Source organism: Ochotona curzoniae, unplaced genomic scaffold (assembly GCF_017591425.1).
Source record: "Ochotona curzoniae isolate NIBS_2020 unplaced genomic scaffold, NIBS_Ocur_1.0 scaffold_3835, whole genome shotgun sequence".
NCBI classification, from domain to species: domain Eukaryota; kingdom Metazoa; phylum Chordata; class Mammalia; order Lagomorpha; family Ochotonidae; genus Ochotona; species Ochotona curzoniae.
This window is the reverse complement of record NW_024467114.1, coordinates 15,593,824-15,615,980: the sequence shown is the minus strand read 5'-3', so window position 1 is coordinate 15,615,980 and position 22,157 is coordinate 15,593,824. Positions and strand designations below refer to the sequence as shown.

Genomic DNA, 22,157 nt, shown 5'->3' with positions numbered 1-22,157 from the left:
CTCAAGCAGAAGCTTTTAAAATGGAAACTTTACTGAGTGTTGGATCTGCACCTCCCCAATCCCCTTCCAGAGCTTTCTGTTAAATGTGAAATGAAGCTATGCAAATGGGATGCTTTTCCCACGTGCTCACAGTTTTGTGAACTCCTGAGGTGTGAGGCGTATGGGCTAATGACGGGTCTCCCTGCAATGACCATACTTCTCACTCTCTACCTGCCGCGAAAGGCGTTCTTAGAGGAGACCCTGGAGAGCCAAGCAAAGGAGCAGGTGTAAGAAGTACTGAGTACTAGAAACAAGTATTTCCTTCCCATGCTTAAAGGGCATTTCTTCACAGCTGTCATCCAAGCTCCTGTCCCTTCAGGCAGAAAAAAACAGTCCCTTCCAAAAGACAAAGCATTTAGACAATTCCTGAAAACACAGTTTCCTGGCACTATCAGCATTTTCAAGGCAATTACATAAAATACATGAGCATGCATCTCACTAAGATTAGGAATGTGTTATTAATTAAGGTAGTCCCCACCCAGCTCATCAAACAAAATGGCAAGGTCTTGGCTTCCATTCATTTTTCATCTCAGAAAATATTTCATATTTTCTTCCAGTAATTAATAAAGAAGGAAATTATATGATAGGCACAAGGCTGATTATTCTTGGCTATAGGTTCTTTCACTTTTTTAAATGTATGAAAATTTTGATAATTACATGCAACAAAATTACTGAAGTTATTTTTGGTTTGTAAACATGGGATTTAATTGTCCCTCAAAGTCGAATCGCACAGTTTTAGAAAGAATGCCAGGGTGACCAGCATGCTTCACGCTTCTTAAGTAACTAGTGATTTTAACCACAAATTACATTGCCCTAAAACAAATTAAGTAATGAGAATGATTCATTATCTTGTTTCTATAACCTACTTGAAAATGCATAAATATGTTAGATTGTCATCATTTTGATCTAACTGGAATATTTTAGTAATCTAACTTACAAATCGCATCTTTCGTTTTAGTCATAATGTTCTCTGAAATGTGTATTAACACATTTGGATTTTTAAATGAGGTCAGACTTTTTTTGATAAAAATCTGATTTGATTCATCGGTTTGACAAAGAATATTGGCTTAATGAATCCCTTTTTGTCTACTAGTCTGCAAGCTGGTCACTCTGAGACTGACTGAGCTGGTTCCACATCAGAGGTTTTCCAGTTTTTCACTTTGATCAGATTGAGCCAGGACCTAGATAACTGAGTTATTGACTTAAAACTCATTAAAAATTATTTTGTGAGAACATATATTATAAGTGACATTTATACTTGTTTTGGGGGGATCAATTTTGTACTATTGATAATTTTAATAACAGTAATTAATTTACTCAACCCAGAAGAAATTGTTTAGCATAGTGGTTGATGGTAAGAATTGAAATTTGCATATGTACACATATATATGTAAAACTACAGATAAGTATGATATAGTTAATAAAAGGGTTGCCATCATAAATATTTATAGCATTAGGATGAAATTATTTCAGGGAAATTGAATAGGAATATGAGCATGATGAGAAAAATGAAAGGCTTAAAATTTTTATACATTATAGAGATCAAGATTTTAATTTATTATATTAAATTTTAGACACCTTGTTTTTACTATTAACAATCTCCTTTAATGTTACTTATGCTGTTTACTTGCTTTATTATATCTAGGTTCTCTGTCCCAATTTTGTATGTATCTGCTTGGATATATATATGTGTAAACACACGTAATATGTGTCTCTACTTTTTCTAGTCTTTCCTGTATATATTTACTTTTTTCCCTTTTTTTAGATTTACAAGTGTATGTTTTCTGGGTTTTTTTTTTTATTCCACTTGTAAAACAAGGAAACAAGATTAGCTGCAAGGAAGATCAGAACTGTCACTGGCAGGAAAAATGGCTTCCAAAGAATAAAAGAAAAGCAGGCCCGATGCCATGGTGCAGCAGGTAAAGCCACCTCCCGCAGTGCTGGCATCCTTTATGGGTGCCAGTTCCAGTCCTGGCTGCTCTACTTTCAGTCCAGCTCCCTGAATTTCCTGGCTCCTGGCTGCAGACTGGACCAGCCTGGGGACCTTGTGGCCCTTTGGGGAGTGAACCAGGGGAAGGAAGAGTCTCTATTATTAGCTCTGGCTTTCAAATAAATAAATAAATATTTTGAAGAGGAACACAAGTAGGCATGGAGATGACTAAGGTCGTTAGTCTCATAAGTAAGCACCTTGTACAGGAGGTAATATATGAAAATGTATGTATATGTGGGTTAGACAAGATGTGCTCCCCAAGTTTCCTGTGCTGGCAGATTGCTCCCTAACATGGCGGTGTTGAGGAAGTGCATCCTTTAAAAGGTGAGACTGGTGGAGGGTTTAGGCATGGGGCTGTGCTCTCGGGTTGCGTTAATGCCACCTCTCTGGTGTGGATCTGATGTGGCAGGTGTGGGTTAGTTCCTAGGATTCTGTGTCGTTTTAGAAGAAGTGAGCCTGACCTTTGCTTCCCATCACATCCTGGGACCTCTCCCTTCTTGAAGTAGCTTGGCTGTCTTCTGTTTCTCTAGTACATTCGGACACAGCTGAACTGTGGGTCCTTGCCAACTGCTGATCCTGTACTATTTGGATTGTCTAGCCACCAGAACTGGGACTCAAATACACTTCTTTCTTGATAAGCACCCAGCTTCAGGTGTTTTGTTATAGTGACTGACACGAAACAAGACATGTTCAAATAAATTTTCTGAATAATATGCATGGAAAGCTATACCAGCTAGAGGTGTGTGAGGTTGTGTACGCTTGTCAAAAATTGTCAAATACTAGAAGAGTTGTATCAACTTCCTTCCTTTGCCAAGCCTGTGCTTCCTCAGTGGCTTTGTTCTGGTTGCTGCTATGTCACCAGGGTTTTTTTTAAGATTTATTTTATTTATTGGAAAGTCAGATATACAAAGAGGAGGAAAGACAGAAAGATCTTCCATCTGCTAATTCACTCCCCAAGTGAGCACAACAGCTGATGCTATACAGTTGGTGCTATGCCGATCCTAAACCAGGATCCAGGAACTTCTTCCAGGTCTCCTACACGGGTACAGAGTCCCAAGGCTTTGGGTCATCCTCAACTGCTTTCCCAGGCCACAAGCAGGGAGCTGGATGGGAAGTGGAGCTGCCGGGATTAGAACCGGCGCCCATATGAGATCCCGGCGCACTCAAGGCAAGGACTTTAGCCGCTAGGCCACACCACCAGGCCCGTCACCAGGAATTTTTAAAGATGGCATGTGGCTCTCCAGGCAGAGGAAGGTAGCAGAGGAGCCCACGGCAGTTTCTTCACAGTGCCTCACCCTGCAGGGAGCGCTAAGGTCCATTTTCTTTATGGAGGGAGACTCCAACCTTCTGAGCTAGGGAGAAGACAGAACAAGAAGTCAGTGGGCCTGCATATTATTTAAAGTGCTCTTTTATACAAAGAACCCTGAGATGAAGTCCATTTGTAGGACCTTTGCGGGCAGACTGTTCACCTTTGGTCAGGTTGGTGGTTTTTTCCATCTTCCCTGAAGCTGTGGCTTGGTGTGTTTCTCCAGATACTTTGCATCTGGAGACCAAGGCCTCCACTAGAAGATGCTGTGTGTGTGCTTAGCAGCATGACAGCCGTAGTGCGATCCCGATGTGTCCTGGACAAGCCCCCAGGGGACAATGGGTCAGAGTCTGCTTGTAAGTGGAATCAGAGTCCTTTGGGGCCACCATGTGGGTACTTCCTTTCATTTCTTGTATCTAATCTCTGGGCGAGACATGTTTTCACTTTTCATTATTTGAAAGATAGACAAAGAGAAACAGGGACACAAAGAGTGCCTCTGTTTTCTCGTCCACCTTGCAAATGCCTGCAGCATGCAGGAGTCTAGGACTCCATCCTGGTCTCCTTGATGGATTGCAAGAACTGAAGAGCTTGTACCTCTACTTGCTTCCTCCAGGGTTTGTGTTACCTACAGGATGGATCAGGCCAAGCAGTCAGGACCCTCGTAAGAGTTGCAAGTGCCAGATGCATGTGCTTAACTGCTGTGTAAACACCTAGCCCGAAGAAACTTACTTTTTTTTTTTTTATAACAGTAGCTCATTACCAATGCACTATCCAGTTGATCCCTTATCAAATAAGAGCAAATAAAAAATATCTGAGAATTTTAGACACTCACTTTGTTCATTCTTGTATGTTTTGCTGTATTGATAATAGGTGTTGTATTTATGATCCTGACCCCAGGAATGTAAGTTCTGATTCTCAGTTAGCCATATGAAATGTACTTTTTTTAAAAAGATTTATTTTTATTATTTTTTTATTGGAAAGGCGGATATACAGAGAGGAGAGACAGAGAGGAAGATCTTCCGTCCAATGATTCACTCCCCAAGTGAGCGCAACGGGCCGATACTATGCCGATCCGAAGCCAGGAGCCTCTTCCGGGTCTCCCAGCGGGTGCAGGGTCCCAAAGCTTTGGGCCGTCCTCGACTGCTTTCCCAGGCCACAGGCAGGGAGCTGGAAGGGAAGCGGGGCTGCCGGGATTAGAACCGGCGCCCACATGGGATCCCAGGCATGCAAGGCGAGGACCTTTAACCACTTGCGCCACCGCGCCGGGCCGGAAATGTACTTTTGACTCAAGTTAAATTAAGTCCCTCCTTGAGAATACAAGTAAGAAGTAAGAAACATGTTTCTCCCTGCTTAAAATGCATGAGTTCTATTACACAGGGTGAGTGTTGGATTTTCATTGAATGTCTATCAAGTTAATGAGAGATACCCTACCTGTTTTCCATGTGAAGATGTGAGAGGTATCCTGGAAAGGAAGGTATGGCTCAAGTCACTCCAGAGTCATTGGCTGCAATGAACAGAAACAATCTACCTTAAAGGATCAAAAATGTGCATAGTGTACCCAGCGCAGTAGCCTAGCAGCTAAAGTCCTTGCCTTGCCCATGCTGGGATCACATATGGGCACCAGTTCCAATCCTGGCAGCCTCCCTTCCCATCCAGCTTCTTGCTTGTGGCCTGGGAAAGCAGTTGAGGATGGCCCAAAGCCTTGGGTCCCTGCATTCACATGGGAAACCCAAAAGAAGCTCCTGGCTCCTGGCTTCAGACTGGCTCAGCTCCAGCCAGCGCAGCCACTTGGGGATGAATCAGTAGACAGAAGGTCTTGTTCTCTGTCTCTCCTCCACTCTGTATATATGACTTTCCAACAAAAACAAATAAATCTTTAAAAAAAATGTGCACAGGATAGAGAAGAAACAGTGTTGGCAAATCATGCAATGGTTAGATTCTCATGAAAACCTGTAAGAGTTCAGGGTTCTCTGTCCCTTTGGACTATGTCCCATTGCTTGTCCTTTGATGTCTTCAATCTTGGCTTGAGTTTTAGATGACTTTACAGAATTGGCACTCACTACTCAGTGTCTTTTAAAGTCATCGGCAAGGGAACTCTCTTTGGATCACTGACCAGTCTATGCATTGGTTCATGCCCATCTCTGGCTGCCAGCTTTGGCCTGTGAACCCTGACGCCCCTTGAAAACCTGACCAGAATGTCTGCTCTTGATGGGGCTGGCAAGTAAAAAATCCCCAGTATAGAACATTCTGAGCTGAGAGGAAGGGTTGGGAGGCCTGTGTGCTGAACAGTAAGGTACACGGCTAGCCGCCATCCAGGGATCACAAAGAATTTCATACTTTCCCTTGGAAGAGACCTGTGTAAGCAGCCCAACAAAGTCCACATCAAAGGGGATTTTGAAGCTTTAAAAACAGAATTTTGTAGATGGAAACTGATAGCTTGTTTTGTATTTTTAACTCAAAAAAAAATCAATATCACACGCCTGGTACATTCAGCATGAGGTATATTTAGATCACAGGTTGCAGCGCTGTTCCTGGGCAGCAATGTGACCCCCAGGAGCAGCGAGAGAGGGGGCAAGGGATCCGCTGCTCCTCCCTCGTGCAGGACACAAGGTCAGCTGCGGAGGGCTGCTCACCTTAACCTCGCCCGAGCTCACAGGATCTTCTTACCAGACACGAGAATAAAGTGCATGATGGCTCTGAAAATGATAGTGACTAAGATAGCACATCTTGGTTGACAGTCTTATCCCAGGAGCCGCCAGGACTGGATAACAAGTTTTGGTGGGGAATTGAAGTAATCTGAGAATGGTGGCTGGTGGTGGTTTTGGGAGAACATTGGCACAGTTATATATCAGGTAGATAGATCACATATAGATACTATATCTGTGTCTAGAAAGATGTCTAGATATGTATCTATACATATCTGAGCCTCTACACACTGAGCCTTTGAGCTCAGTGCTGCTCCAGAACCAGCAACTCCCACAGTAAGTCCTCAGGTCCCTGGGCTTGCATCAGACTTCCCAGTAGAAAAACACTGTACAGCATTGTACAGTTGCAGACCACATGCACTTTTTAAAAAAGGATTTACTTATTTTTATTGGAATGTCAGATATACAGAGAGTAGGAGAAAAGAAAGGAAGATCTTCTGTCCGTTAATTCACTCCCCAAGCAGCCCGCAATGGCCAGAGCTGCGCTGATCCAAAGCCAGGAGCCAGGAGCCTCTTTTGAGTTTCACATGTGAATGCAGGGAACCAAAGCTTTGGGCCATCCTTGACTGCCTTCCCAGGCCACAAGCAGGACCATTTGCACTTCTAACCAGCTGCCTGCAAATTCAGGAATTCTCGTCATGCCATAAGTTTGCCAATTCACTAGAATAACTCCCAGAGCACAGGAAGATGGTGTTGTTGGGATTACAGTATTAGTATAGTACAGTATTAGTGTTAGTATTGTAAGGAGTCAAGGAAGAGATGCACAGGGCAAGATCTTGGGAACTAGAACACACAGCTCCTGATCCCATCTGCCTGGGGGATGAGGAAACATCCCTGCCCAGATGTGCATTACAACAATACTCACAGCATGCTAATCCACGGGCACTCGGCTGAGAGTTGATCATTCAGTGTTTATCCAGGTCTCCCGTGGAAGTACATTGATTGGATTATTGGTCCTGCAGTTGAACACAGGTCTTCAGTTCCTCTACCTCCCCTGAGATCAAGCTGATACCATGAGACTCCAAGTACAACCTTCCAATCACACAGTAGGACTCTGGTGTGGCCAGCTCCCCCTGAGACATCTATCTCTCTTAGGTTCCACCAGGAAAAGGCACTGCTTTGCTTGAGAAATGCCAAAGACTTACAAACTATCTCCCAGGAACTGACAATAAAGGAAAGCCCAACCTTTTGAGACAAGGGCACTCCTAACCTTTTTTGGCTGCACAGGCATATTAGAGAATAGGTTGACTAGCACATAGCTAGTTCTCATCCCATGCAACCAGACACAGGGCTTCCCCACCACACACCCCATCCTCCCACATCTCTTCTTGTCCATAGAAAAGGCATTCTCTTAGCAAATGTCTGAAGCTGAAAATGCTGCCAAACCTTAGGGATGCCATGTTTTTCCTCCTATGTGTACACATCTGTGATAAAGGCTTATGCATTGGGTACAGTAAGAATTACATTATATGAATGTGCTCTTAAATATCTTACAGTACCATGTTCTTCATCTCTCTGATGATGTCAGATGGTACAATACTTACATTATAAGACAAAGTAGGGGGAAATATTACTGTATTGTTTTTGTGACATGCAGTGAGACTTTCATTGACCATTTTCACAGTTCCCCCAGGAGGCCATTCTGTGCATCAAGATAAAATCTCATGTTCTCTGCTCCCTGTCACTTGAGTAGGCGTAATCCCTTTGACTAAGAAATTTATGCTGTTCAAGCTACTGGCCTGCCAGTCACCTATCAAGTGTCATAGTATTACAGTGCTTAAGTTTAAATAAGTCTCAGAATGGCACACAACTTACAACTTTGATTTACTTCTGAAATCTCACTCAATATTTTCAATCCCTAGTTGACCCACAAATAACTAAAAGTAGGCAAGGGGAGACTCCTAGACTAGCTTTTGATTTTCCCCTTGGACCTTCTGTGGGATAGGAGATGAGTAGAAGACCAGTCTCCCATGTGCTTCCCATTTTGGTACCCTTCGGCTTTAGAAATGGGTAGAGCTGAGCCAGACAGTCACAGTCTACAGGTGCAGACCAGGTGTGGGTGATGTCACAAAGGAAAACTCGAGAAATGAATATTCATAGTCAAGATCCATGCTGTTTGAGAGGGGCCATTTGGGTGGTATTAGATACCCACTTACAGGAGACACTGTGGGCTTCCTGGAGTTTTATAGGATCTTAAAGATCTAGAAGTACTTTTCAGTACTGTTTGATCATGTGACAGTTTATTACCATTTTGTTACTTTCTTAGGTCTCTTATCAAATAGCATGGCTGGCTGTTAATGAACGTTGAAGCAGTGTAGGATTCTTTAGTGAATATTTCACATGTGCTAGAAAAATGCACCAGAAGAGTGCAATGGCACTTGGAAATGTATTGAAGGATTAAGGAGATTCTGAGGTTGTGTTTCCAGGGTTATTTTGATCTCTTTAGGCCAAAGATGATACCTCTCACTATTAATCCGTGAAGACACCTGAGTCAAAGCCTGTTGATCCTTCCTCATTCTCATCAGAGCCATAATTTATTTTTTATTTCTGTACCTCTTGGAGTCCCAAGTGCTTAGCCTTGCAAAGTTGTCAGAAATAAATATTTGCCAAATGAATGATAATTAGATTTCTATAGCTGAGTTGACTGAATTCCTCATAGAGAGAAACATCACATGACTTTTGCAAACACATTTATAGGGTTTAGATCCTGGATGCTCAAGGTGTGGTCCCTGGAACAGACTATGACCTCACTTATGAATTCACTAGGAATGGTTGGTGTCAGACCTACTGAAACAGAATCTGTATTTTATCAGTATCTATGGGCTACTTGTAAAACAAAGAAATTCCTCCAGACACGTGTTACTCAACTCCCATGACACATTGTGTTTTCGGGACAATTAGGTCAGAATTTCTGTGGCTGGAACCTGGGCATCACTGTTTTGTAATGCTCTCCAGGAAAACCACTTGAACAGCACAATGTAAATCAAGGATTGTCCTTGATCAACCAAGAGAATCTGATCTATTGCTCTGAAAAAGATGCGAAAAAATTATGAGCTGTGTCACCTTCTCTTCTATACCTTGTGCATCTTTCATACATTACAGAATATTCTATGTTCAGAAAATATGTTTGAGCAAGATGGATGACATTTTTTAACGTTATGTTTTTTTTTTTTTAATTTAAAAGGTGTATTTACAGAGGGAGAAGGGGAGAGTGTTAGAGAGTTTCGATCTGCTGGCTTACTTCCTAGATGGCCACAATAATCAGAGCTGGGCCAGTCTGAAGCCAGAAACCGGAAACTTCTGTTGGGTTTCCCACATTGAGAGAGAGGCCCAAGAATTGGGTCCATTTTCCACTGCTTTCCCAGACATGTTAGTAGGGAGGTGGATCAGAAGTGAAACAGCTGGGACTTGAAGTGGTACCCATATGGGATGCCCGTGCCACAGGCGGGGCTTACCCTACTATGCCATGATTCCAGCCCCAAGATGGATTGCACTTGAGGCATGATTCATTAAGGATCAGATGTTTTCAAAATGTTTAATTTGAAGAGGGTGGCAGAGTTCCTTGAGGAACAGCACAATCAATTCACAGTGCCTCATTCTTGGGTCAGAGTTTCTAGACATATTTTCTCAGCTGCCACTTCTGAATTGAAAACTGGAAAGATTGTTTTTCATTCCCAAACTGCCAAGTTCAGTGGATGGCAGCTTGTTCCCCGAGATGTTTCAGTTAAGGAGATGAATCAGGAGATATATGCGTGAGGCTTGTAACCCTTGGTCTGCCTTCCCATGGCTGCCACGTGGGTGCCCATGCTTCCTCTGTAGCGGGCCTCTCCTTGCACTACCCGCTGGCTTCAGAGCAGCTCAGGCTTTCACCTCCTTGCTCTCTGCACTCCCTGGCCAGGCGATCCCATTCAGTGTCATGAGTTTCAGTTTCGCCTAGCACCGATGACACAGTGGTTTTCTTTTCCATCTTGCATCTCTCCCTTGAATACTAGCCTTGTTTTTCTGTTATCCCTTGGATATATAAGTAGCATTTAAAACATAAAATGTCCAAAATGTAACTTCTGTTCTATCCCTAAAACCTACTCTGTCTCTTCTCCATCTCAATAGGTGCAAAAATCTACCTTTCTTTGTTGTTCAGGTCAATAAACAGCATGATCCATCTCCCTCTTACATGCCACACCCAAGGCAGCTGCAGAGTCTTTGCTTCAAGGCATGTCTAGAATCTGACGGTGGCTCACCACCACTCCAACCCAAATCACTACTGCCTCTTACTGGGATGATTCCAGAGGTTCCTAATTTATCCCCTGCATGTTCTCTTGGTCATCATCAGTCAACCACAGGACAACACCTGAATACATCTCACGGAAGCATCGTGTCATCTTGTAAATGCTTGTGTTATTGGAAGTTTATGGTATAGCATTGTATTTGTCAGTATCCTAAGATGAATGAGGAGGAAAAATGGCCACAGGAATCCACCAATTTGGTTAGCAGTGGTAAACACTGGATTTTGAATTTCTTTTTTCTTTTGCTCACTACTTTTCCCTTGCTTTCGAATTTTCCACAGTAAGAATGAATTATTTTTATAACTAAAAAAGGATAGTGCTGTGTGAAATCAGATGTGAAGTGCCTACTTCAAGAGGAACATGGTGACTGTTCAGTTTCTGGTAGCTAGACTATGTTTTCCATGTTGAGATTTCTTCACCTGCCTGCACTGAAGGTGGCTGCCAGCTGACATCACGCTTCCAGATGTCATATAAGGCAATGTTCTCTGTTGACTCTGTTGATAGGTCTGTGAAGGAGGACTCATTAAAAGTCCCTGTGCAATTAAGGCAGCTAAGCAGTCTCAGACTAGGCCAGCTGCACCTTCGGATGCTGGCACCAAGACTAAGCCCAAGTCCCCTGTGAAAGCTGAGACTGAAATCCTGAAAACCCTGATGAGGGTCTTTGAGTACAAAGGCCAGCAACTGATGATCAAGGTTGGACTCACATGCAGTCTCCCCAGACCCTCAGTCAGCTCATGTGTCAGCACTCACACAAGGCCAGATCTTATAATATGCTATGGAAACATGCCTACAGACACATCTAAAGCAATGTCTTTACAGGTCTCTAGGTATTTCTTAATCCACTCATGTTTGCACCCAAAATGGCCATTACAGCTGCTTTACAACATAGTGAAATTAATGAGTCTGATGATCAAATCCACTGCCATAAAAAATTTCCTTAAAGAATAGAATTCCTGTTGATATCATAATAACTGATTCAGACAGAAGTAAATAGATACTATGAAACATAGGTGAAAGCTGAAGGAGTGTGCTCATTTTTCTCTACAAAATACTTGTAAATACAGAAGGAGAAATAGCAGCATCACAGTGGAGACACACCTAGCCAACTTCTCAGTTGACATCACCACAGACAGCATTGCTTCCCAGTCTCTGTAGGACACCAGATGCTCGACTTGGCTTCTGTGCTGTCCCAGCCTGAAGTAGGTAGCCAGCATCTCATTGCTTGGGGGACATGGATGATCACAATAGGAGGTACACTGTACAGTACAGAGTGGCTGTTCTGGAGCCATCAATGTTATGGAGTACAAAACATGATACCTGAACTAGACAGTACTAGGAAAACTGGCAAAATCTCATTTAGGTCTGCAGAATTAGATAGTACTACTTACATCAGTATTAATTTTTATAATTAATTTCTAATTTCTGATTTTATAATTGTGCTATTGTGTTAGAGAATTTCTTATTTTTAGGAAAAACACATCGATGTTCTAAAGAATAAAAGGACATCTTTGTCTATAGATTACTCTTGAGTGACTAAGGAAAAAGTTTTGCACACATTCACATGTAGGTGCTTTAGAAAGTTTGTGGGAAAATCAAGTTCAGAGAAAACTTAGAAGCTGGTGTTCTGGCACAGTGGACAAAGCCACTGCTTAAGATATTGCATTGTATATTGCTGCACTGACTTGAGTCCCAGCTATATCACTTTGGATCCAGCTTCTGGCTAATGTGTTTGGGAAAACAGTGGACAATGGCCCAGGTACTTGGTTCCCTGCATATTAGGGTCGCAGGATAAACTCCCTGGCTTCAACCCATTCCAGACCTGGCGTAGTGGTTATTTGTAAAGTGAACAAGTGGTTGCAAGACTCTCTTTCCCTGTCTGTCCTTTTCTCTCTGCCACTCTTCCTTTTACATAAAATATGTAAATATTTTTAAATAGATACATTTATTCTTCTACAGATTGAAATCCTTGTATAGTTTTTACCTAATACACATTTTTCATGAACTTCTTATAGACACCTCATAGGCACAAAATTTGAAGGTTTTTTTTTTACATCTTTTAGTTCCTCCTTCCCAAAAATTTCAAAAAGTGCCCTTATGTATATTTATGTAAATATACATAATTGTGTAAATCACATACATTTCAGACATACAAGTAATCAAAAAAGGAAAAACAGAAAAATATTAATATCTGGAGAATTTATATGAAATACATTAGGGAGTTTATTGTAATATTTTTGCAATTTTTTAAGTCTGAAACTATCTAAAAACATTTTTTTTTTTAATTAAAGCAGAAAGGAACTACTTAGTAAGTCATTACATTAAATCCCTGTTAGGGAAAACAAAGCAGTGACCTATTTCATTGTCTGCACATTTGAAATTCAAGAAGTTCTCCAACGTTATATGCCCCATCTTTCACACACACCCTGGTTTTGCTTTGTCAGAAATTTCTCCACTGAGAGATAAACAGTTAAGAGTGCCAGATGATGACTTCCTGTGACAGGCAGGTCTTCCTCCTCCTCCCTCCCCAGCGGCCAGGATGTGAGAAAGCTCTCATCCCAGCATGTCAATGACTCCCTGAAGGACCCCTTAAGTCTGTTCAACTCCAATTTGCAGTTGTGTTGGTGCCTGATTGACAAAGACCCATGATAGTAAATTTAAGGAGGAAGTGTAGCCTTTAGGTGGGTCTGGAAACTTATGATCTTATGGGTTCTATGTTTGAGGTAAAATCCAAGTAAAGACATGGGAACTTCTTGTTGAACCCATAGAAGTAACACAGCTCTAAAGTTTCAAAGGGCAGTCCCACTTTCTGTTAGTGGGATGCATGCCCTGTGGACTACATGCAGGAAGGCACAGAAAACCTGCCCTGATGTGCCAGTTTCCAGGAGGAATTAGATCTGGAAATTGATGGTAACCAGGGAAAACTGTTCACAAAGACAGAGCGTGGCAGTTTTGTTGAAAGAGAGAGACGAGCAGATGCAAAAGGAGTTGAGTAGAGCCTTTGGTTGGCTGGGATAGTTTTAATGCGATAGGAGAGAAGAAAGCTGCCTTTCAGTGCTACCTTGCAAGTCTGTATTTGTGCCCAAATTCCTGCCCACTTCCTTCAGGGTAAATTAATTATGGAACTGGCAAGTGCTGCTTGGCATAAGTGAAGTAGCATGGGCTCCCTTGCTCTGAGTAGTGGGATTTGATTCAGAGGAAGGGTAGACATGCACACTGAATGAATAATGGTAGTCATTAGATCTGTCGGGGTATGACATAAATATCCAGAACCATCTTAGATAATGCAGTTCTTTTTTCTCACATCATGCTTAATCTGTGATCAGCCACAACTCCCCTACAGTTTTGAGTCTCAGATCAGATGTGCTGGGAATAGCTTCTTCCTTCTGAAGCATTGGCTAAAGACATAGCCTGGTTGTGGGAGAGAGAGAGAGAGAAGGAGGAGGAGGAGAAAGAAAAAGAAGAGAGAGAAAAAGATCTTCCGTTCACTGGTTCACTTCCCAAATTCCCACAGCAGCTGGCAAAGCAAGCACTCCACCTGGGTGATGAGGGTGACAGGGAGCCGAACCCTTGGATCACATCTGCTATGCCCTGCTTGTATTAGCAGAACTCAATCCTTGGTACTCTAGGATGACATGTCGGGGTCCCACCTGGAGACTCAGTGTGCCGTGTCACAATGCCCACCTCTGCCTATAGATTTTAGTGTTTAAATGTTTGTTTTTTGATTTTGTGAAACCTTTTCATGTATCTGCAGTATCTTAAAATATTATCCAGTGTAGAAATGTGTGACCATAAAAGATGGTGATGGTATCCAGCTGTCTGTTCGATGGACAGATCTATAGTGATGGATTTTACTGGTTGCCTCTCCAATCCCTCAAAGCAATTTTGATGGAAATCATTTTATGGAAGCTCCCAGAATGATACCAAATGGCACTGTTCCAGAGCCTAGGAATGTGTGTTAGTACACCTGACTCCAAAACTCATTTCCAGCAATGATGTATGACCTGAATTTCAGAGCAGACCGCTTCCTGATGGCTGCTGCACCTGCCTTGGGTGGCCCCAGACCTGCGCCAAGCATCCGTCAAGCCTCCAAATGCTCTTCTTGTCTTGTTTGCATTGGGCGTTTTCAATTCCCTCAATTGCAGCAAAGCTGGACACGGAGATAGAGATATACAATGAGCAGTGCAGAGGATGTGATACAGTAAAAAGGCAGATTCAGAGAGAGACATGGAAACAGATTCTAGTTTCTGACATTGGGAAAATAAACTACTTCGTATCATCCAGAAATAAGCTTCATCCCAGGTAGTCCAAGGAGAAACCAGTTAGAAGCAGCCAGCATTGCTCCTTGTTCTGCAAAGGCCTCATATAAGATTGCTAAGCGGGCAGCAGACTAGCCAGTGACATGCAGCACAGCTCTGCCAGGGACAGCTCTCTGCCCTCAGACTCCTACCTCCCACATTGATCCCACCCCAGTCCCACCACCTTCATGTCTGGCCAGGGTTCTCACAAGGCTTTCCAGGTTCCTCCTCTGTCTTCCCTTCTGTGGGTTCTCAAGCCAGCCGCCACCAGGGCCCCTCTGGTGATTGCCAGGCCATACTGCTTCCTTCCTCAGTACTCTCCACTGCCATTGAGCACACCAGGCTCTTCCCAATGAACTCAAGCTGGCCCCTTGTTACATCGCAAGATACCATTCCTACTGAGGTGTGCTCCAGTCTCTGCTCCGATCACACTGGCCTCAGTGCTGGTCCTCAGGATGCTGCTCCATCCCTCATCTAGGACAGCTCCATGGAACACCCGCCCTCCTCAGAGGAGGACCTCAGAGAAAGAGGTGTGCCTTTGTGTAGGGGATGGGGCACAGACCTGGCTCTGCTCCCCCTGTCTGACCCTAGAGTGAGGAGCTGTATTTAACACCTGGGGATGCCAAAGGCTGATGAAGAATTCTGAAAAACAGAGGAAGAGGATTGAGACCACTATTCCAAAGTGAAGGTGTACATTAGCCCATGCCTATGGCATTCCAGAAAGGGATGAGGTTATTAAGAGAAAGGATGAAAAGACTGCAAAACAGCAGGGACTTTGTATGGCCTGTGTGCAGACAGCCATAGTTGTTGATTTAAAAAATCAAACCAGGAATTTGATAAGTAGAAAAACAGATTGTGCTTCTGGATGGCATAATTTAATGTGTAAAGCTATCCCATATTCATTTGCTAATTTATTCTCACAAAAAATACCCATGGGTGTTTTTGTGAATTTTCTAGTTACTTATTTTCATTTGGAAGGCAAACACACACACACACACACACACACACACACACACACACACACACATAGTGAGAGAGAGAAAGAGAAAGAGAAAGAGAAAGAAAAGAGAAAAAAGAGAAAAAAATATTCGTTCCTCCAAAGTCCACAATGGCCAGGGCTGGGCTAAGCTAATGATAAAACTCGGCAACTCAAGTGAAGTCTCCCAAATAAATGGGAAGGACTCAATCACATGAACCATCTTCCTGAATTTTATGGTCTGCTTTATTAAGAAGCTGGAATGTGGAAAAGGTATGATATTGAATCCAGGCAGTCCAATGGTGTCTGACTCCATGAGAATTCCAATTGAAATCTTAACAACTAGGCTAAACTTCCATCTCTCACCTGACATTTATTGAATGCCTCCTACATGTCTTGCATTATTTGGAGGCATTAAGAATATTTGTACAGTGGTGAATACTACTAATGGGCATTTATACATCTCCTATGTACCAGGTGGTATCCTGAGTGCCCAGCCCTAGACTTTGTGGGCATTTGGAAGTGACCAGTGAAAACCATCTCTCTCTCTCTCTCTTTTTTTTCTCTCTCTCTCTCTCATAAGTAAATAAATAAAAATTAGATTTAAAGATGTTGAATATCTAAGAGCCTGCTTCTTTTTTTTAAATTTTATTTTTGATGATGTTTACGTGGTTGATTAGTGTGGGAAGAGTACAGGATCAGAGGAAAGTGGGTGAGACCTTTGTTTCCATATTTCCTTTTCCTTCTTACTGTATCTGGGGAAAGCGGGGAGATAAGCGGAGAAACCACACCCAGCCTCCCAGCTGCCTCAGCACCCAGGGATGGGGAACAGCCACATGATATCATCCCCAAATCCCTGATGTGGAGCACGCCCCAAGGCTTCTGCTCAGGTGGTTTTGATACTTCTGAAATGCTGTCAGTCTTGCAGATGCAAGGATGAGGATGTCCTTCCAAGGTCCATTGGTTGACACAGTCCTCTGAGTCTCCGTTTGCTCAGATATTTGTTGTCATGCTTTACTGGTATCGTTGGTCAATCTGCTCTGCCCTCCTTCCTCTGCCATGGCTTCAGATGTCCTCTGCAGGCTCCAATGGTCTGACCTATCCTCCGTGTGCCTCTGGGTATGCCGTCCACTGCTTTGTCAAAGGCACCGAGGAGGTCCAGTTCTGACAGATGCACTCCATTGTCAGACCACAGGTCCTTTCACTCTCCATAGTTGGAGTTATGAGTCCAGCAGTTTAGTTGGGGGATCCTCAAAGCAATCTTGTCCAAGGTGATCTCAGACCTATCTCTTGTGGGTGTGCTCACCTGTACAGGGTCCAATTCATTCTGAAACTCACATCAGCCTTCATCCACATTGGTAATGGTAATTACTAGGTCATATCTACCTCCAGTCCCATTTCTTATACAAACCAGTGGGTGCTGCTGCCCAGCCAAACCTGTCCTCAACATAGTTGGCCCTCACATACACTGTTGGGAACTGCAGCCCAGTCAGAGCGACCCCCAATAAACCCCACTGAGCTTGGCCCCAGCCCTGGTTTCTGTGTCAGCCATCAAGTATAGTGGACTGGTCCAGTCTGTCCCATCTCTGTTTCAGCTCTCATATACATAATTGTGCACTGAAGCCTAACTCACTCCAGACAACTCCACCCTCTAGCCCACACTCATGCCAGTGAGTGCTACCACATGTCTAGTCTAGCCAGACATGGTTCTCATGCTTGCCAGTGGTAGCCCATCAGAGGGATGCCCATAGTTTCCCTACTGGCCCACTCCCAGACCTGGATCTTGCACTTTCCAGGTGGTTCTGCAGTCTAGCTCAACAGACCTGCCCCCCTGTCCCAGCACTTGTCAGCCCTACCCCCATTCTGGCTCATGCCTGCATTAGTGGATATAGTCAGTTCAGCCTAGCTTTCCCCCAGTCCAGTTCACATGCAGGCCAACAGGTATGTAGGCCTGTCCTGTCTGATCTGCCCCCAGTCTCAACTCTCTTACTCACCAGCAGGAGTGGTGGTCCAGCAGGAGAGTCCCCACCGTTCCCTACTAGATTCGTGCTTGCCCCAACCAGGTCTCACATGTGCTGGTGGGCATCTCAGCCCAGTCTGACATGATGCATCTCACCTTGGCATTTGCCAGTGGGTGCTGCCATCCAACCCAGACCAGCCAGCCCCAGTCCTGGCCCTAATGCTTACTGGCTGGCACTGTGGCCCATCCTGGCTTGTCCCGCACCCTGGTTCTCAGATTTGCCAGTGGGTCTTATGAATTGGCCCAGCCTGGCCAGCAGGAAGCAGAGGGGGCTGGAAGTGGGCCCTGCTCGTGGCGGGGTCTCACTCTCTGCCTCGCTGTCCATGAAGGGCACCAGACCTGAGCCACACATATGCTGATAAGTAATAAAACCTGGTGTGGTCTGAGCTGCTCTTTGTCTTGGTTCTTGAAGAGCTTGCTTTTCTTGCTAAGACTATAAGCAAACCCCAGCTCTCAAAGATAACTGGTGGAGATTTTGAAAACAGAGGTAGAAATGTGATCCATCACTCTTTCCTCTTTCTCTCTGTTCGCCTGGAAAGTACTGTGCAGGCCTTTATGTGCACACTGATGATGGAAGAGTTAAATGAGATGGCAGAGAGAAGGCAGCCTCTAATTGCTGAGGGCAGAGAGAAACGCATATGCTTTTCATAATTCTGCTTCATTGTATTGCTTTTTGTACAGGGAAAATGTTTTGATGGTCTGTCACTGAAACTCATTTTGATGAGAATATCTGGAATCAGCGTTATTCCTAGGTGACAGTTTTGTTGTTCGGTTATTTGAGCATGGAGTTCTATCAGGAGTATTTCCGGTCACAGATGGACTTCAAAGGGAACATGAAGGTTGAGGGAGGAGACAGCCCTGGGCTCAGCGGCAATCAATCACAGCCCAGAGAAGCATGGAACTGGGAGTGAGGGGCTCTCATGGCCCTGACTCTGGTTTGATAGTGAGGACTGACTGTGCGCTGCCCCCAATCCTTGCTTACCATCTCACCTCTGAGACATAGCCTGATGCCTTATTCTGAGACCCTCTTGCGCTCAGAGCTGGCATCTGAGGAATAAGGGCTGGAGGGCAGAGGCCACGCCCATTGGTGGTGGTGTGTATGGTGCCTGCTCATGGGGTCAGCCCCGCCCCTCTAAGGTCAAAGTGGCCATCTTGGAGCTAATCTTAAAACCAAGATGGTTCTCAAAATGGGCAGGTCAAGGGACTTGGAGGCTTGGAAGTCAGGCCATCTTTGTTTTCCCTCTGTGGATTGGTGTTTATCATGAAGTTCCTTCAGACCGGACATATGCACATGGGACTTCAGAATGCTCATTCACAGAAAGGATTAAAGACAACGGGCATTTCCCAGCAACTTCTTAAAGCCCTTCCCAATGAATAAATAAAAATTAGAAATATATGATGCAAGTAATTATTTTTTAAAAGGAGAAGCACATTGGCTGTGACACTAAATCCATACTGTTCAAGTAAAGCCTGACTTGTTTTTCCAAGACTTTTTTTTAAAGAGAGGGTTTGTACAAGAAGAGGACCTAAACACTGAGTCACTCCCCAAATCCTGAGACAGCCAGGCCTAAGCCAGGAGCTCCATACGGGTCCTCCCACATGGTGGCGGGGATGCAAGAACCTGCTGCCTCCCAAAGTGTGCATTAGCAGAAAGTTGGATTGCAATTGGAGAAGCTGGAACTCAAACTAGGTACTCCTCCGCACACATCCCAAGGGACAGCTTAGCTACTGATTCTCCTGGGGCAGCGATGAAGAGAAAGGCTGCTGTGTGGAGCTGCGCATAGGTGGAAGGCAGGCAGAAGCAGTAGCCTGGTTGCTGCATGGGAACAGATCATTTGCTTCCAGTTGATTCCTTGGCTTCTTTGGGCTCCGTTTATTTCTGAGAGAAGCGGATCCCATGCAGGCCTTTGTTGACGGGATGGGTGTGAGGGTTAGGTTCTAACTGGATCCTTTGTAATTCATATTCACTTTCCTGACAAAGTGCTCTCTTTGCTTTTCTGTTTCTGAATCCAGTTTCATTAGGACACGATACAAACAAAACAAAATTAAAACAACAACAGCAAAAGCAAGTAGACTGTAAAGTGAAATATATTGGTATTTCCAGGACTGAATACTAAACAGATAATGCCAAATAGATGCAGGTAATAGCCTTTCTCCCGTCTCTTCTGCTTCGTTCCCTAATGTGCATATGTGTTCGATTCGCTGGATCAATATTTGGTTTTGGACAGATGGAACAGGTTCCTTTTACATACTCTAAATGTAAACCATGAATTCTTAAGTACTTCAGTAGTTCCTGATCCTTTATTCTTCATCAAATTCTCATAGAACACACTAGGCACATCCGTGTGTCCAGCTCTGACTTAAGGACTTAAGTGCAGAGGACAATGGACCCAGCCCACAGAGAACCTGAGTCAGCTTTGCAAGTCACACACTGAACACTTAATTTCATAAATAGTTCATTAGACCTATTGTTTCAACTGTTGAGCTATTACTGGGTGTTGCTGCTGGGGCATTTGTCATGGAATGTATGGGGCATAGGAGGAAAAGAAAATGCTGAAGGAAGCCCATATCGGGCCGAGGGGAGGAAGAAGTTAGGATCTTCAGAGACTGCAAGATTGCCCAAGTGGCCAGAGCACCGCAGGTGTGGAATAGAGGGCCTAACATGAAGTAGAGGCAGTGGTAAGGCCAGGGATGGGTCAGAACTGGTCCTGTTTTGTACGTTTGTATGAAATATGTCTCAAGTTCATATTTAGAACTTTAGCCTGAAGGAAGCATTAAAACTCCAAAGCAAATGGGTGACAGACGCATTTCAACAAAAGCTAGCTAGTTTCCTTTCATCGGGATGTGCAGACACCCCTAAGCAGCTTCCTAACTGTTGCATCACACACCCTCCCCAAGATTTTTTTCTGTCAACAAGGCATCTGTCCACCGCAGAGAATGAATTTTTGGAGGAAAAGAGAGTGTTGAGCCCTTTGAAGAGGATTGATTGCACTTGGATAAGGTTGCGGTTGCTTGGGCCACTCTGAAGGAGGGAGAAGCAGTGAGAAACATGTGAACTCTAGCAGCATAAATGGGAATCAACGAATGAAGTCAGTGCTTAGATGTGCTAAAGGATTGCAGCAAGAGAGGTGTCGTGTTGGATTTCAAAGTCCCTGTCAGGGAGATTGTGTGTGCACAGAGGAGCCAGAGCTGAGTCTGAGATTTTGGGAGAGGAGGTATGGTTTGATAATGAAGATGTTGTATTGTTTCATCACATTTGAGGTGACCATGAAATGTCCCGAGGGGACTATGAGGGGTACTAGCTTCAGACGAGCGTGTTGAGCTACCACAGACACTCGAGAATTCAGAGAATAGGCTGGAATACAGGCCCCTAGGGTGAATGTGGGAGGATCTTAGATCCTCCACCTGGGATACGTGAATGCAGGGGAGCCTCCAAATGCAAAAGGGGCTGCACAGCTGGGAAGCCACTGGCTCCAAGAGAGAGAGCTGCAGGAGAGAATGCTGAGCCATGCTCCTCACTGTTGAGTTCTGCAGCAGCACGCGGCAGTGGCGCAGGCAGGAGAGCAGTAGGCAATTGCTGGATTCTTCTCTCTCCCTTACTCAAAATTTTTGTCAAGATAGGTTCAAAGAACATAATCCATGTACCCCAAATGTAAGCTTTCTCTTCATTTCCTATACAACTTTATGTATCAACAAAACTTCAGATTTCACCAGAATGATGACATCCTGACGTGTTTTTCTCACAATTAGATCATATTGATTAATTTTGTGGCAACTTTAACTCCAGGGGAAGATGAAGTTATAAAATCAGAAGAAAGACTCATGAGCCAAAGTAATATCCAGAGGATTTCAAGAGGAGTCTCTTGGAGACCATCAGCAATATTCTTGTTCTTGAAACGTCTCTGTTCAAGTGCTTTTGTACTAGTGTCTGACACGGTTTCCTTATACAAAAGTGCCAAAAGGCATGACCAGGAATACCAGGCTGCTTACTTTTGGGGTGTTAAGAGACTCTTCAGTACTCTGGTCTTGTCCAGACTCCACTAGACAAGAGGGCCCTTCTGCAGAAAGTTCTGGGAAACTAGAATTAAAAGACCGCTTTAGGACCTGGCACTTTAGCCGCTAGGCTAAAGTCCTTGCCTTGAAAGCATTGCAATTTCATGTGGCACCAGTTCTAATCCCAGCAGCCTCACTTCCCATCTAGCTCCCTGTTTGTGGCCTGGGAAACCAGTGGAGGACGGCCCAAGGCTTGGGACCCTGTTCCTGCATGTCCTGCATGGGAAACCCCGAGGGGCTCCAGACACCTGGCTTTGGATTGGCTCAGCTCCAGCTGTTTTGGCCACTTGGGGAGTGAATCATCGGACGGAAGATCTTCCTCTCTGTCTCTCCTCCTTTCTGTATATCTGCCTTTCCCATAAAAATAAATCTTAAAAAAGAGAAAGATCATTTTACTTTGGTGTGCACTTTTTTTTGAATTCGTATACACATTTCCAAGAATTTTGTAAGACCCCTTGTACAGATAAAGAAGCATTGAGTCTTTCACCTT

At 44.0% G+C, this 22,157-nt stretch overlaps 1 protein-coding gene across 1 annotated transcript in view; it reads left to right on the top strand.

The window, feature by feature from the left end:
- Positions 1-22,157, top strand: part of HECW1 (HECT, C2 and WW domain containing E3 ubiquitin protein ligase 1) — a 273,623-nt gene that overhangs the window by 57,039 nt on the left and 194,427 nt on the right. The window lies entirely within an intron of this gene.